Source organism: Otolemur garnettii, unplaced genomic scaffold, assembly GCF_000181295.1.
Source record: "Otolemur garnettii isolate 467f Iridium unplaced genomic scaffold, OtoGar3 scaffold00008, whole genome shotgun sequence".
NCBI classification, from domain to species: Eukaryota; Metazoa; Chordata; class Mammalia; order Primates; family Galagidae; genus Otolemur; species Otolemur garnettii.
This window is the reverse complement of record NW_003852403.1, coordinates 3,732,551-3,749,597: the sequence shown is the minus strand read 5'-3', so window position 1 is coordinate 3,749,597 and position 17,047 is coordinate 3,732,551. Positions and strand designations below refer to the sequence as shown.

Sequence of the window (17,047 nt, the reverse complement as noted above, 5' to 3'; positions counted from 1 at the left end):
CAGAGCAATCTGGGAAAATTTAACCATGTCCAACAGTCAATGTAAACTAATGGAACATCCTTCTCATACAACTTAAAGGGTCTTCTGAATAAAATTACACATCTGAACTGTGAAATCGTCTTGGAAGAAGCCCCAAGCAAGTGGAGGCCCAGCAGTTAAACCTCATCAAAATTCTGGGAAATCCACCCTTGTCTACCTCAGTCTGAATGTGTCCACACAAACACCCCGCCCCCCCCAAAAAAGGAAGAAGATGCCATGCATTGGAGTCTTGCCACATTCTCCTTGGATAAATAGGAGAAGGAAAAATTCTCTGTGATTTTTTTTTTTTTTTTTTTTGGCCTAGAGAATGCAGGACTATTTTCAAGGTTCCAGAGGACACGCCATAAGATTTATTTTCCGTTCTCGTTAGAATTTACATTTATTGAAGTTCATGAAGTTGAGAGCTGATTAAAGTAGGAAAGCAGATATGGTCTCTCTGACAAGACACTCTCCCGCACACAATGGTGACATTAGTATTATGCACACAATTTATGTAATATATTCAGAATTATTCTGAGGGAAAAGAAGAAAATGTTACTTTGAGGACACTGATACATTCAAACAACTTTAGTTTTGTAGCATGCTTGTTAGCAATAAAACTTGGAGAAGTATTAAGGGTGAGAGAGGAAGTAATTGGTCTCCAGTAAACACCACTCACTTGTCAGGACGAGGCAAGAAGACAAGGTCAGCATTCATATTTCATAAGCCTGGTCATAACACCCCTGTAACCTGCACAGCGACTCTGGATGTGAGATGATCTGCTATTTCTGGGGAAGTCAGCTTTTCTTTATGTGAGGTATCCTTCTTCCCAATTAAAAATTATTTTCATTCATTTAAAAAAAAAGGAATTACAAAACCATTGCCCACATTCCTAATACTCTGTATAGGCAATTTGTGTATTTTCCTGCAGTCTTTACTATCTATATAAGTCTTGACTTAACACATTTGAGAACGTTTTGTGTATACATTTTATCCCATTTTAGTCTCTGCCTACTTTCATGCTACCTCTTTATTGTAAATAGTCCTTTGGCAGATGTTTACCTTAATCATAGTAAAAATACTAATGTTCATTTAACCTTTACTCCTACTGTTTAATATTTAGGTTACTTCAACTTTTCTCCATTAAACATACACTACAATGACTATTTGTACCTAAGCTGTTTCTCTATTTCAGGTTACACTTCTAGAGTAATTCTCAGGAGTAGAACGAGAGTTCAGAGATTTTAAGGATTTTTTTATTATGTGATTTCAAATTTCATACCAAATGAGATGCACCAATTTTCCCAATTAAAATTTAAATTTGTGACTTGGAGCCTGTAGCTCAGCGCCTCAGGTGCCAGCCACATACTCTGGAGCTGACGGGTTCGAATCCAGCCCGGGCCTGTCAAAGAACAATGACAACTACAACCAAAAAATAGTTGGGCCTTGCGGTGGGTACCTTTAGTCGCAGCTAATTGGGAGGCTGAGGCAAGAGAATTGCTTACTGAGCCCAAGAGCTTGAGGTGGCTGTGAGCTTGTGATAACAGAGCACTCTATCGAGGGCAAAATAGTGAGACTCTGTCTCAAAAAATAAAATAACATTTCAATTTGTGAAGTAGTCTGCTAAATTAACTTCGCCCGTCCCACTTTTTCTTGTTAATGATGGCTGTCTCTCTGTGTTAAAGGACTAGCCGCCAAACTTGGACTGACTACTAGTCACTCTGGGCAAAATCATAAGAACTTCCTTAATTCTGTCTTGTGAATATCACATGTAAAGTACTGACTGTTGTATGGGGCCACAAATAGGGGTTACATTCATACGCTGTCTCCACATTCCCATCAAACTTTCACATCATTTTAAGGTGATGCCATGTATCTTTCTAGTCCTTAACAGGCAAAGTGAATACACACATAAGGTGACCAGATGGCTCGCTATTGGCGGGACAGTCCTGATTTTTAACAATTTGTCCTGTGTCCTGCAGCATTTTTTAAAAAGTGCCGATTTTTGGAAAGAATGCATAGCAAGCTAGGGAACAGCCGGAGGACGGGAAGGGAATATACGGGTTTTTGGCTGCCATGTGGCTATTTCACCAGATATGAGTTTTATATTATTTTTGTTAATTTTATAATGTTAAATTTTAATAATAACAAATAATTGTTGAGAACTGATTATCGAGAACTGCTTATCAAAGTTTGCATTGTGGATCAGTTGTTAGAATTCGACCTCCTTGTTTGGACTTAATGAACAATGGCATTTTTTGGCATTGATAAGGATGAAAACACTTTGTAACTGTCTCTCAGATGATACACATCATACTATGTGCTAGTGCTAGTTAAACAAGTGATGTCAATAAATCAACTATTCAGATAATTTAGGTAATTTATTTATTTATTTCATGAATTAAGAAGACAGTACTCATATTATTTATATTTTATAGTGGTGGCAAAAAGTCTAGCACTGGCCTTGAAAGTGACACTCACAACTTATGAGGTATCATTATTAAAAAAAATATTGATAAGGAAAAGGTTAAATCTTGGACATCAGCAAAAATCACAATAGAGAACAAATAGTTAGAAATATTTCATCATTTTGAGACAAACCCTGTTCCATACAATAATGCACTAAAAATTGTGGGATATGCACTGTCCTTACCAGGAACTAATGCTGTGACTGAATGCATTTTTTCTACAGTAAATAAAGTGTGGACATCAGAAAAATCACAATTTAGTGTTGAGACTTTGAAAGCCATTTTATGTGTGAAATATAATTTAACAAATTTCTGTGAAAAATTTCATGACCTTTTAAACAACAATAGCAATCTACTAAAAAAATTCTCTCAAATGAGAAATATGCCAAAGAATAAAATAATACTATACATAATTTTTTTAATGTATATTTGTAAATTGTACTTACGTTGAAATTTAAAAAAATATATTACAATACTATTTTTGCGTTCTATGAAAATTTTTGTTGCTCCATATAGACCAAAATTTTAATTAAGAACCCACCCACCCCTACCCCCACCCCCCGGTTAATGGTGTCCTGTTTTACCAATGTTAAAATCTGGTCACCTTACACGTAAGCAAACAAAAATCAAATAACAGCCTTCACAAGAGCACAGTGTTTCACTATGATTAACATTTTATGTGGTGCACACTTGAACTGAATGAGTTTAAAATTTTTCATTATTCTCCTCCCTCTTCAGCCCAGGGAAATCACCATTCTCTCTGCTTCTCTTCAATGTTTTTAGCTTCTATATGTGTGTAAGATCATGCGATATTTGTCTTTCCGTGTCTGGCTTATTTACTTATCATGAAGTCTTCTAGAATCAACCATGTTGTCACCATGACAGGATTTCCTTCTTTAATAAGGCTGAATGGTATCTCGTTGTATAGGCTACCACAAGGTCTTTCCCCATTCATCCACTGATAGACACTGAGGGTGTTTCCTTACCTTGGTTATTGTGAATAATGGGAACACATGGGTGCAGCAGTCTCTTCCAGACATTGATTTCATTTCCTTTGGAGACGTACCCAGAAGTAGGATTGCTACATCATATGGTATAGTTCTATTTTTAATTTTTTTTGTGCAGCATCCGTAATGACTGTACCCATTCATATTCCCAGCAAGAATATACAAGGGTTCTCTTTTCTCCACATCCTCACTCACGCTGGTTACCCACTGTTGTTCCATAGTAGTCATCCTAACAGTTTTGAGGTGATCTCTTACTGTGCTTTTGATTTGCCTATCTAATGATTCATGATATGGAGCCCCTTGTCATGTATCTCTTAGACATTTCTATTTTTTTCTGGAGAAATACATATTCAGGTCATTTCTATTTTTAACTGGGTTATTTTTTCTTTGCTATTGAGTTGTAGGAGGTATTTTTACTATGTTGGAGATATCAGCCCTTTATCAGATATATGGTTTGCGTGTATTTTCTTCAGTTTTGTAGATAGTCCTTTTATTTTGTGATTGTTTCCTTTTTTCTGGGATAAAAATTTGACAATCAAGGTGAAATACTTTTTTCTAATTTGGTATGTATTTTTCTTTTCTTGGTGATCTAATTCTGGTTGTGCTCCACTAATAAGAGTTAGGGTTGGGGGAAGACAGAAAAATATCTTCCACCACTTTAACCTTGGTATGAACTTGTGGGCAGGAGCAGGTTTCAGAAGTTAAAGGAGGTATGTTTTGCTCAAAAAAAAAAATGCTCTTATTACTGTCACTGAGCATCTTCATCAGAAAACCAATGACCACTGGGTAGGGATGTTGTAAAGTATGTTTACCATAGGTGTATGGATTAAAAATTCTGTGCCTTTCAAATCACCCTTCTTCTTTAGCATTCTGGGAGTTTATCATAGCTGGGAAGCAGACTTATCTGGATTGATAAATGGCTAATACAAAAAGCGTGCAGGAATTCCTAGGACAGAATATATCCAAATCAAAGAGAAAGTCACTTTCATTTGGCGTAGGATCAAACTTTCATCCTCCATGAAGAGGAAGAGTTTATTTTTATTTTTTAAAATTTATTTATTTTTGAGACAGAGTCTCATTTTGTCACCCTTGGTAGAGTGGAGTGGCATCATAGCTCCCAGCAACCTCAAATCCTTGGGCTCAAGAGATTCTCTTGCCTCAGCTTTCTGAGTAGCTGGGATTCCAGGTACCTGCCACCGGGCCCAGCTGTTTTTTTTTTTTTAAGTTGGAGTCTTCCTCTTTCTGAGGCTGGTCTCCAACTCCTGAGCTCGGGCGATCGACCTGCCTCGGCCTCCCAGAGTGCTAGGAAGTGGTTTAGAGAATTGCTTGTTGCTTCTCACTCATTGTTGGCTCAGCCGCGTATTCAATAAGGCACTGTGTGGGTTCTTGAGGAAGCGTAAGTGTGAAGAAAAACTTGAACAGTTCTGGTAAAATCCTCTAAGACATTAAAGTGCAGGAGGCGTACGATGTATTATGCTGTAGGATGGAGGTTGCCCATTTCAGAGACCACAGTTAGTTTGGGCACCTGGAAGACACCAAAGGAGACTCTGGGGCATCAACAAGAGTGCGTGATGGAAGCAGCCTGTTGCCCTGCAGAGGTGGAAACATGGTGAGTGACGGAAGGAAAGCCCATGTGCAAAGGAAAGGGCAGCAGAAGCTGGTGGGTTGCAGGGGAAAGGCAAGATGGCATGAGAAGGAGTCTGGCCTAGTGATGATTAATGTGACTGTATCTCTTGTACTGTAGTTATATAGCAGGGGTAATGAATTCATTTGGAAAAATAATTCTCTTCTTAGCAAAACGCCATACCACTTGAGGCAAAGAGCCCCTGCAAGGCTACCTACGAGTCTGAGCAGTAACTCAGTTTGACTTTGTTGTTTCAAACAGCTAAAAAGAAGCTTAGCTGATACTTTCAAAGGGGAAATTGAGACAATGAACGATTCTGGAGAAGGAATGTTGCATTTTTCAGGTTCATTTACTGACTGCCTACCAAAGCAATTACAGACAAACCTTCCTTTCTTTCCTAGAAGATAATAAAAATGATAATTAGCAATCTGCTCCTTCATTTCTTCACATCTTCTTGACCTTGCCTTGCTAGTTGGGGCTTATCATTTTACAGACAATTTTTTAGGAAGAATATGATTTGATTTCTTTGTAGAAACATAATTTTCTTAAATGTAAATGTTTTCTCCAGTGGTCTCTCAGCAAGGAATAGGACAATAAAAAAGACCCCAATTACTACCGTTTCCTTATATTCCAGGAAATTATGTATGTGAATTGAATCACGTAACGTCAACATATTTATTGGATATATGTAAATTATAAATCATCCATAATAGTTTAATTGAATTTATTCTACTTTTAAGACTATATACAGGGCAGAAACACCGGTTTTCGATGTCAGACGAACCTGCGGGTCTGTTCTCATTCTGTAACATAGAAGCTCAGCGTCAGCTTTCCCAGCTGGGAAGTTGGGATAGTCTAACAAAGGGTTCTTATGAAGGTTGAATCAAAGGAAGGATTTAAAAAAAAACATTGCACGGAACTCTCTGATCTCGAGGAGCCTGCCATGTGAGTATAAAGCTGGGACAAATGACCTTGAACATGGTATAGGAGTAGGTGCTCCAGTGTCAGTCTGAGCTGCAGGCGCTGGAGAAAGACAAGAGAAAGGGACAGGCATCAGAGTAGTGAGGCCGCCCTGGAGAAGGAGAGGCATGAACTGGAACTTGGAGGAGGACAACGTGGTAGGTCCTCTCCAGGCACCCTATCTCAAGGCCTGAAGGCTCTGTCTAACACTTGGAGTGACCAGTAGGTACCCTGAAGTCTCACAATTACCCTCTGGCTTCTACTTTGTGCACATTGCCGCATGGTCACTGGCTCAAGGAAGGTTTGCAGTAGGGCCAGGAATTCAGCCAAGCGATCCTGAGGTGCATCAACCTAAACACTACAATTAGCCTTTAAGCTTCTTTCTTCCACTCATCCGCATTGCATATGCTTTGCACACCCCTGAATCTATCTCGTTAATACTCGTGGAATCCATCCATTTCTCTCCATGTTAACTTCCCACGGCTGTGCTTAACTGTGCTTAATGCTAGCTTTTCTTAGGTTGAATTATTTCTGCAGATTCAATTGCGCTCACTCCACTATAGTACATTGTTCATACAAATAGCAGCTAGAGCTTTCTAATTTGTATCCAATCTGCTAAAATCTCTTCAATAGAACAAACATGTGTCTGATCTAAACAATGACTACATTACTTTGTGTAGGAATAGCTGGATTTTTAGTGGGCTTAGGACAAACGTTTGGAACGTGTGTCTAAGGCCCTTCCTACCTATAAACACTTGTTAGTGACGTTATGTATGTAATGCTAGAAAAAAAATGTGTTTTGAATTTGAGTAACTACAATGGGGTATAGTTAAGATGGTAATAAGTTTAAAGGTATAGAAATGTCAGGTGGTTATTGGAGGAGAGTTAAGATTAGGTGTGGCTTAAATTTGTAGATAGGTAATTAGGTGCATAAGGCTATTAGCTAAGATAGGTGAAATAGCATTCTAGACTTGTTAAAGTGAGAAATTAATGAGATAAATTTGAATGTACTGTATTTGGGGTATCATTTTCCCCTTAGTTGTAGGCTGTTGTTGCAAAATGCTTGGAGCTATAATGACAGGGATCCAAGTTGGAGGCAGACTGGGAAGTGATGAGGAGGACATTGGTGATGTGTGAGGAGACTGTTGAAACATGTGGGATTATCCAAGCACAGACTACAGGTCTAAACACCGGACTGGAGACAGAACTGCCATCTCTTGTCTGGACTGTGCATCATTCAGCTCCTCTTATGGCCCAGCTGCTTCTGCCTTTGTGCTCCTTTAGGGCATTTTCCGCAATGCAACAAGAGCAAACCTTTTGAAGTGTAAGTTAGATTACCTCACTCCCCTGTTTGAAACTTGCCAAGGGATCCCTGTCATACTCAGATTACAAGGCAATGTACTATCAAGGTGTCACAAGCCCATAGTGACCAGCCAGCCTTTCCCCCTTATGTTTTCTGATCTCTTCTTTTGCAATCGTCTGTTCCCCCAAACCAAAATGTTAGTCACCTGACTCTTCCTTCAACATGCTGGGGTTGCTCTTGCCCTGGAGTCTTTGCAGTGGCTGTTCCCTCTGCTTAGAGCTTGTCTCGCTCTATTTTCTCAGACCTGTGCTTAAAAGCCAACCATTCATCAGATGTTTGTTGATCACATTTAATAACTATATACACTTCCTTGTTTATTACAACATAATTCACAACAGCCAAGATGTGAAATCAACCTAAAAGTCTATAAATGGATGAATAGATAAAGAAAATGTAATATATAAATGGTATATATATGTATATATGTACACACACACACACACACACACACACACATATATACATACAGTAGAATATTATTCAGCCATAACAAAGAAAGAACTTCCAGTAACATGGATGGAACTAGAGGTCATCATGTTAACAGAAATAAACCAAGCACAGAAATAAAAACTTAAAAAAAATACCAATTCCTCAACCACCAAAATGGGACTCCTTAGTCCTGCTTCCTGCTCTAATATACTCCATGGCTGATATATTATTTTTATTCTTCATATTAAATTATTGATTTGGGGGTTGTCTGTCTTTCCCCATCACGGGTTAGCTCAAGGAAGGCAAGGATTATGTTTCTTTTGTTCATTGCTATATTTGTGATACCCCAAACCGTGCCTGGTACACAGGAACTTCACAATGAATGACCAATGAAGAGCTGGGTGAAGAGGAAATGAATGAATGATATGTAAAGAGATGCAATGTCTTACGTGATAGGCAGAAGAGAAAGAATCCATTCAAATGCTATGGGGGGGGGATAAGTATACAGCAAAAGGTATCTGGACAGAAGTTGACATAGCTTTGATTGCTTCCCTCAATTTTATTTTTCAGTTTTATCCACAATCTAAAAGTGTCCCTTGTGAGCTTTCCAAATTCTGGAAATCTGTTCCTCACATACTAATGCATGCTGGTTGGTGGCTGACAGACTTGTGTGCACCTGTTTGGGTCAGCAGTATCCTCCATTTGTTCTGGTAATTTCGGACTCATGAAAGCAATCAATTTAGCAGCACAACTTGCAATCTCTCTTTGTGTTTGTGTGTCTCTCAGCGAAATTGTGAGAGGCTTTATTACACGGGGCAATCATTCTTCTCATTATACCCTCCAGCACTAAGCACCTAAATAAAAGGCCAATTCACTGAAAATTTATTGATTGCATAATAAAGGCTTACTTATTTTCATATGCCAATGAAAACTTTATGTAAGAACCCTAGAATGAAAGTCAGAAAACCTGAACTTAGATCCATAGTCAGGTACTTTTTAAGTTGTAACTTTGGGAGAGCCACAAAGCTCTTTGTACCGCAGTTTCCTCGTTTTATTTATTTATTTAGTCCCCCTTGGTAGAGTGCCATGGTGACACAGCTCACAGCAACCTCAAACTCTTGGGCTCAAGTGCTGCTCTTGTCTCAGCCTCCTGAGTAGCTGGGACTACAAGCACCTGTCACCACGCCTGGCTATTTTTAGACACATGGTTTCACTCTTGCTCAGGCTGGTCTCGAACCTGTGAGCTTAGTAATCCGCCAGCCTTGGCCTCCCAGAGTGCTAGGACTATAGGCGTGAGCCACTGTATCTGGCCCTGTTTCCTCATATATTACACGAACTGTTAATACTTGTCTTGCCTTACTTTGTACAACTCATGTGGGACTTCATGAGGTAATTTTGAAATTATTTTGGAAAATATAAAACATTATGAATTTTATTTATCATATAACTGGATGTAAAGACATTTGCTTTCCTCTGACATTTCTTTGTAGAGCCCTTTTAACACAGATACTTCCAGGTACTAGTCTGTGAAATATGCATATTTTCAATGTGCACCTTACTGAACATGAAACTGTGTTTTATAATTTGCATCTTTTTGTCTTCCACTTTGACTCCTCTGAGATGTTGTGAGGGGTATGTGACTAAATGATTATAAGGTATGTCTGGAGTTGTTCCAAAATGCTTCTTGTCTTGATGGAGATAACAGTTTTTTATAACTTATCCTTTTCGTTTAGAAGAAAGCTTGGAAATGAATGCCTATATTCTGTACCTTCGGATTCGTTTTGAAAATGACATTCTCAGTGGTAGTGAAACAGAAGAGAAGGGAAGATTGAAATCTGTAAATATTTTCTCATAGAAAGAAATAGGCTTGTGAACTTCAGCAGCGGATAAAGGAGAGATGCATTTCAGAGGCATGACCATAGGAATCACGAAGGAGCAAGGCCCACAGACCCGCAGGGGCTCAGTCCTCAGCTTAGGAAAGTCTTGTCAGTAGAATCTTCTGCGAGAAGGGACTTTGGTAGAGTGAGGAAGGTTGTACGTTCATTTGCTCTCAAGAAGAACTACCTATTTTTATTATAACAATGAGTTCTACAGTTGAGATCTAGCAATCCAGCTCTTATTTTTGTTTTGTTTTGTTTTTTTTTTTTTTTACAAAACCATTATTCTTTAGAATGAACCAAATTCTGCTCTGTGGAATATATTTAGAAAGATGGAAGCAGAACACCCTCAGAGATTTAGCAGTACTTTCAGGGCAAAAAGAGGTTGTTCACGGCTTAGTGAGAAAATATGGACAAACATGATTGGGGATCTGGGTCCCATCTGGAAGCTTCTTGAAGGAGCACTCCAACCTCACATTGTATGATAGGTCACAGCAAGTCACCACATTTCTGGGTATAGATTTTTGCCTTACAGGCTTCATGATATTATTTTATAGCACCCAAATTCCAGGGATTCACATCACTCTCTCCAGACACACACAGGTCAAGTGAATGATTAAGATGGTAATGTGACCTTTGGATGAGGAGAGAAGGCTGTTCACACTGACTGGTCTACATGTTTTGCTTCTGCAGAAAATCTAGCTGGGACACCAAAAGCCAATCGGGCAGCTTTTTGGGGAACCTGGATTCAGAGCCAGGAGAATAAGGAAACCTGGATTCAGAGGCCAGTTGTATGAAGCCATGACATGTGATGCACTTGCATTTGGTTAAGGTTTCCCCCTGCTATGGGCTGAATCTGGCATTGACTTCTCACTCTACATACATGTATTTATTAAATGTCATGCACTAGGTGAAGGGTGAACAGTTTGGTGAACAAAACATTATGACAATAAATATCATGGGGCCCTCAATCCATGGAGAAAGGTGGTTTTCAGGGAAATCAGTGTTGACTGTAAGGCAGGACACATTTGCTGGTCAGGGTACCTAACCTGATTTGGGGGCTCTGGAAAGAGCAGCTTCATCCAAGTAGTCTTTCATCAGACAGAGCAAGGCTGCTGGTGAGACCAATGCTGTCATTTGAGTGTGGTCAAGCTATGGTACGGTGTGCGGACACTGTGCTTCTTGCCTTTAAACTAATGTAGTGGGACATTCTTTCAAGGTAATAGACAGCATGAACAATCGCTGTGTATAAGGTAATCTCAGAACATTATCTGTTAAATGGAGAAAATGTCATCCTTACTTCCCAATTTGCTATAAATTTGGACTGAAATACTGTCTATAGAATACAGAATCAAGACTGGCATTTATTAATGTTAGTTCTGACGTTCTGAGCCCTTTGTTATGACACTGTGGCAAGCTCTTATCTGCAGAGTTGGTCGTGGACTTGGTTAACCTTTCAGAGAAAGCGGTTTTCCATCCCTCTGTGCCCTTCATAAATGACCAGTCCGATGTCTCCTAACGAGGCTCTCACTTAGAAATGCCTTGTGCTCCCAGTCTGATTGTTCTTATGTTGGAAAGGCCACCCCAGAGTCTTCCAGACAGAGTGACAGAACACACTGTGATGTGCCAGTACATCTATAAATGGCACGTTCCCCCCCTCTTTCTTGGTATACGGCAGAGTTCCTCATGCTGTGGTGTAGCCAGAGTCGTCTTATTAATGAGAGTCACAGCCCTTTGGATGACAAGGCAGGATAATGCAATTCTGAAGGAGATTCTTAATGTACGAATGATAAAAAGGTGACTTTGAGGGCAAACTGATCATAGTGGCAAGGTTGATGCTTCCCACCGATGTACAGAGATAGGTTAATTTATATTTCCCCACAGGTGTTTGCCTGATAGACTGATGATGTTAAACAGAAAAACAAAATCTGCATTTAAATGAATGTATTATAACTCAGAAAAGTAGAGCCAGAATACCAAGCAAGCACCATCACGTTTGGGATGATAACAGAGTACAGTATCTTTAGAGTCCTCTGGGAGAACATTTGTCTGTGATGTATGTTTTTGTTGGGGAGTGGCTCTTATAGACCCTCCTGGAGTCTGGCTAATGAATAAAGGATAATTCTGCCCTTCCATCTATCACCCTTATTTTTTTAACTACAGCATAAGCATACATTCCTGTGAGATTAATGGCTCCAATAAATTAGGAAGGATTCTAAGTAAGAATGGGCAGCAAAATGGAAAATTCAGTGAAGTACAGACTCTGTGGGCCGAGAGGTAAATTACTTTTATTAGGTTTTTCTTTAAGACCGTCGTGAAAGTAATGACCTAGCTATTTTTATTTTAAGTATTGCAGAGATAATTTTGGAGTCAAAAGTGGATCCAATTATTTAAAGTCCTACTCTCATCTTCCCCGAGACTTAAATAGAAACAGTGGGGAGATGTAAAACATTTAACTGGTATGAAACCGAAAGAAACTAATCAGAAGGAATGTCAGTTATAATAGAAGCAGAATCCTAGCAGTTCCTGGATGTGTCATGTGTTAACTCGTTAAAGTTTGGATAACAGGATGGTCTGAGGACCTAGAGAAAGGGGCAGGGTGGGCCAACTGGTGGCCCCATGACTTCCAGAGAGCCTGTGGCTGTCTGCCAGCTGGTGGGAAGTTTTTCAGTATTTTAACAAGTGGTATCACTATACTGTACATACCACGTGGCTGTTAGTCCTGCATAGGTAGATGGTTGAGTTTTATTTTCTTGTCAAATTGGGCAACAGGGAGACTTGGGGTACTGGAGATCTAGTTAGGGCTCTGCTACTCACTAGCAGTGGAATTTCAGTAAGACAGTTCATCTCCAAAGTCTTTTTCTTTTCCTTAGCAGTGCTGTGAGGTTACTACCGCTGACTGGGTAAGGCTGGTGGATGGATTTGACTAGATAATTGCTTGGGATGCTACAGTGCGGAGTCTGAAGCGTGACAGGAGTCTAATAGTAGCAAATACCTTCTGATTCTGCTTTGTACAAGATCCCTTTCCTAGCCTCAGTTTGGAGCATCCCTGGGAGCACTGAGCATCTGATACTCCACATCTGTGGCCGAAGGGTGGGCAGGAAACCTCAGCTACAAGACATCCGTACTCTCTCTTTGAAATTTAATTCTTAAGAAGAGTGTCACAAGGGTTTTTAATCATTGAAGTTCATTTATCTTGATAAGAGTGTCACTAAGAGATTGTACAAGGAAAATTACGGTTGGCCCTGGTGCTGTTGTCTTGATGTCTCTTTTTAAAGACAATAGACTCTGGCTTTTCTTTTCTTTCCGAGTCATCCCTTCCAACAAGTTCCTCTTTTGCCTGAATCTGTCAGAGCAGGTTTTGTTGCCTGCAATCACAGAATCTTTTTGTACAGAAATGGTCTCCTAGTTTTCAAAGGAACTCAAATACTGTAATGTGGCTCTTTTCTCTGTTTGATTGCTGTTTATTTATCCCCTCCCTGCCTGCCTGCCTTCAATCTTGCATCTTTATGTTTTCAACCATGATATATAGAATCGATTCTGTTTCTTTTAAACAAATCAACTCCAGAGCAGCTGCCCACTTTCATGGAATTTATAATTTTAGGGAACAGATTTGAGAAAGCAATCTAATAATTTTATATGAGTTACTCTACACACCTGGAAACGTATCTGGAATCAACAAGTCAGGCAGGTAAGTAAACTCCTAGGTAAAGTGCACATGCCGTGGAATGGCTTAGCTGACTGAGGAACGTCTACTCCCAATGAAGTCATTTTTCTGCTTCGAGCTGCGATCACGTCTCAGGAGTCTTCTCCTGGCTTCCCAAGTACTGCTGTCACTTGACCAATTTCACTGCCTTCACCTGATTATCAGTAACGTTATATACAGCAGAGCAGGTACGATAGGCTGTAAGGACTGCTGTTCATGTCAAAATGTAATTGTGAGGTGGAAATTGTATTCAGAACTGTATGCTGTCCCAGGCCTAAAAAAAAAAACAAGAAGAGAAGACAACAAGGAGCTGTCATAAAACCTCACAGAATGATTTTAAGCCATGACTGGCCCTGATGACTGGGAGAAGGGAACAGAGATTAAAAGGGGACCATTCATCTAGACCTGTACAGCTAACTTAGTGGTAGGGATTTTGCTTCTCCTGTGATGATGGGTTAACAGTATAAAGTGCCAGGTCTGAGGGACTAAGATTTGGGCATGGGTGGATTTAAAGCACTGAAACAAAGAGAGAGAAAGGAGATAGGAGGAGGAGGTGGGTTGTGGGCATGCTTGACTCTGCACAGAAAGTTTTAGAAATCAAAAATTCACTTCTGAGAAGAAGAGAAAGAGAATCAAGTCCTCGGCAAACCTGAGGCTAGGTGCAGAGTCTGCCTCTAAGCCTGGAAGGAACAGTCAGCTACAACAGCCCAGCCTGGCAATGAAGGCACAGAGCCTGTGGGTGCCATAGAGCCAGAGGAGCCCCATCTCACTGTGCTAAAGACAGCAGACCCACAGGTAGGGGATGACTGCCTTTTCTAGCTAGGTGCCTGACAGATAAGGCCAACTCGGATAGTGATATAAAGGATTTTATGAGAGAAAACATTGTCAAATTATAGTACCTCGTCTAGCCAATAGCATTTATCTAATGAAATATTTTCTCAAGAAGATAATTTTGAAATCAATTAAACAGAAGGCTTTGCAATGAAATGCTGCAAGGTTTAAATTTGGTTCCTATGGGGTTTCATCTGCATTTAGCAGTTTGAGTATTTTTCCACGAGAAATCAATATTTTCCTAATACCCATGGGAATCTACTGTTCATTCAAATAGAGTTGATTAAAATGTTAACATATTACAGAATGCAAATCTGGCATGGGACGCACTGTCTTCAAACATGGCTTGAAGATCGAATTCTCAGAGTGATCATTGATAGTGACCCTTGTTGACAGAAAAACTCTCAGTTATCCCAATTTAAAACTGAAAGTGTAAGAGAAATGCAGTGGTGGAAGTTAAAATACAGCCACCCTAAAAAGAGCTAAAGGAAAATTAAAAGGAACTGGCGAAGAAAACACCAAAAATCTAACAAGCCACCAGTATAGGTAATAGTAATCACAAACCACTGAAAACAGATCCTCAGAAATACATCTGAGCGTCACGGAAAAAAAACACAATTTAGAGAGACCAGAAACATAGACTCCTCAAAAGTTGGTAGGCTTGAACTTGAGCACACGCTGTTGAGCACTTCCTCCTTAAAATTTTTATTCACTTAAGTTCAGACTGTAGACTTGGGTGTTCAAACTGAATGCTTTTCTTCTAGGTCAAATGCTGAATCCGATGGGATGCTGGGACAGAAAGCATAAACTGGAATTCTTTGGGGCACACCAAGACAACAGACCCCTTAATGATGACTTACTCATGGACTCTCACTTCTGTTATTCCTTGTCAGTATCCTTGCCTACTAAGTCTCCCCATATCAGGATCCTTGCCCATGAGTCTTCCTTTAGGCTGCCTTTCAAATGTAGAGTTTTCCAGCTGTTCCATTCTTCTTCAACTCCTGGAAAAGAGAAACTTCTCCCACTGAGCTTATATACTTACAAGCTTACTCCCCATCTAGTATCTGATGGCATCCAAGTACATACCTAGGTCCTAGGTCCTTTTCTCTCTGTTAAGCTGTAGGCCCCTAGGTTTACTAGTTGCCCTTACAGGGTTTTTTTTATAAGTAGCTCCAGTTCAACATCCTTTTTTTTGGTGGGAGGGTGGTGTCAAATGATCCTCTATTGAAATATTTCCTTTGTACTTTTTAACTAGCTGAGCATTCCACGGCACCACTGTTAATGCTGTCTATGATGTCATGAGGGTGGCAACCATCAATATTGCAGCCCATGGACTGGGCTGTCCCCAGGATCTCTTTAATGGTTCCAGAGAGTTCTCTGGCTAAAGATCAGTGCCACATCTATCTGGCAAAGTTGACAATCTCATTAAAAGTGATATTTCTGGTGTGTTTAATATTTTTCTGCCTCAAAGGAAGAAGGCTTTGAGGGCTTTGATGATGAGGGCAGAGGCAGAAGGTACCACTTCAATCTGGGCCTATCTGTTCTGGATAGTGAGTTTGACTATAATCCTCAGACCCTTCCAGTCACCGGTTACCTTGGCGATGTCATCACTAACTTTTTTGGAGACAAACCCAGGAGGCCGATCTTAGGAGCCAGGGCAGATGTGGCACTGATTTCACCCCTGGTGCACCTCAGACACAGGACTTTGATCTCATTGGGGGTCAAACTGAGGCGGGATAGTGGAGGCAGCTGGTGTCGGATGAACCCGGACCCAGGACAACCAAAGAAAGTTGCACCTTGGCCTCCTCTGAGCCAAAAGCCGGTTCAACATTCTTAACTGCAAACTCATTGTCCCCACTCCTCCCTATCTCCCGCTTCTTCCCTTTATCTTTAGTCCTGGTTGTCAACATCTCCTTTCTCCACTCCTTGTCACATTTCCACTGTGCAATCAGAGGACAGAATCACAGAATCAGACCTTTTCAATTGAGAAGAGGGATCACTTATTAGCATATTTTGAGAAAATTGTCATGCAAAAACTGACTAGATCTGCATCTTCTGTTGTGACTTACATGACAAGGGGACCTCTTCAGTAATCCCAGCTTGCTATAATTTCATCCTAGGCGAAGAGCCATATGAAATAAAATGTTTTACAGGGATGAGACAGGGACATTAGGCAATCAGAACGGCTGTTCATGACTAGAGTCTGGCCACGGGAAATCAGTGAGCCCTTCTGATGCACAACAGCTGAGCATCATCCTTGACGTTTACGGAGGCCTATGGTTCAGCAGTGGTGCTAAGCAAGAGGCAAGACCCCAAGACTTGACTCTGCTACCCCACTAACTCTTCCTTCTGAGTCTACCACGGAATTACATTTCTAACGTGTGCATTGGGCTATTGAATGCCCATTATATAATCTCCCCTGAAGCCAAACCCTCCACAACTCTGAAGTGTTCCCCTTCCGTGGTTCTCTGTGCATCTCTCTCTGATAGCCCTCATCATACCACATTCTAATGACTCCTATTCCTCACTCTATCTCCAGATAATGAGCTCCTAGAAAGCAGCAGACTAGTTTTAGCATTGTCAGGCATCAACTGATACTTGACTAATAAACTGCAAATTCTCACAAGTAGGATACTAAGAGCCCACGGGCATAGATAGGGCTGTCACATGGAAGGAGGGCCCTGCTGGTGGGGCCTGGACCGTCTCTGCTCAGACATTCAGCTGGAAGACTGAGCACACTTGTGTGCACATTTCTTTTGTTGGG

The 17,047-nt window shown here is 40.4% G+C and overlaps 1 protein-coding gene across 1 annotated transcript in view; it reads left to right on the top strand.

Annotated features, from left to right (window-relative positions):
* Positions 1 to 17,047, top strand: part of NRG3 (neuregulin 3) — a 1,070,511-nt gene that overhangs the window by 570,851 nt on the left and 482,613 nt on the right. The gene's annotated exons all lie outside the window — the stretch shown is intronic.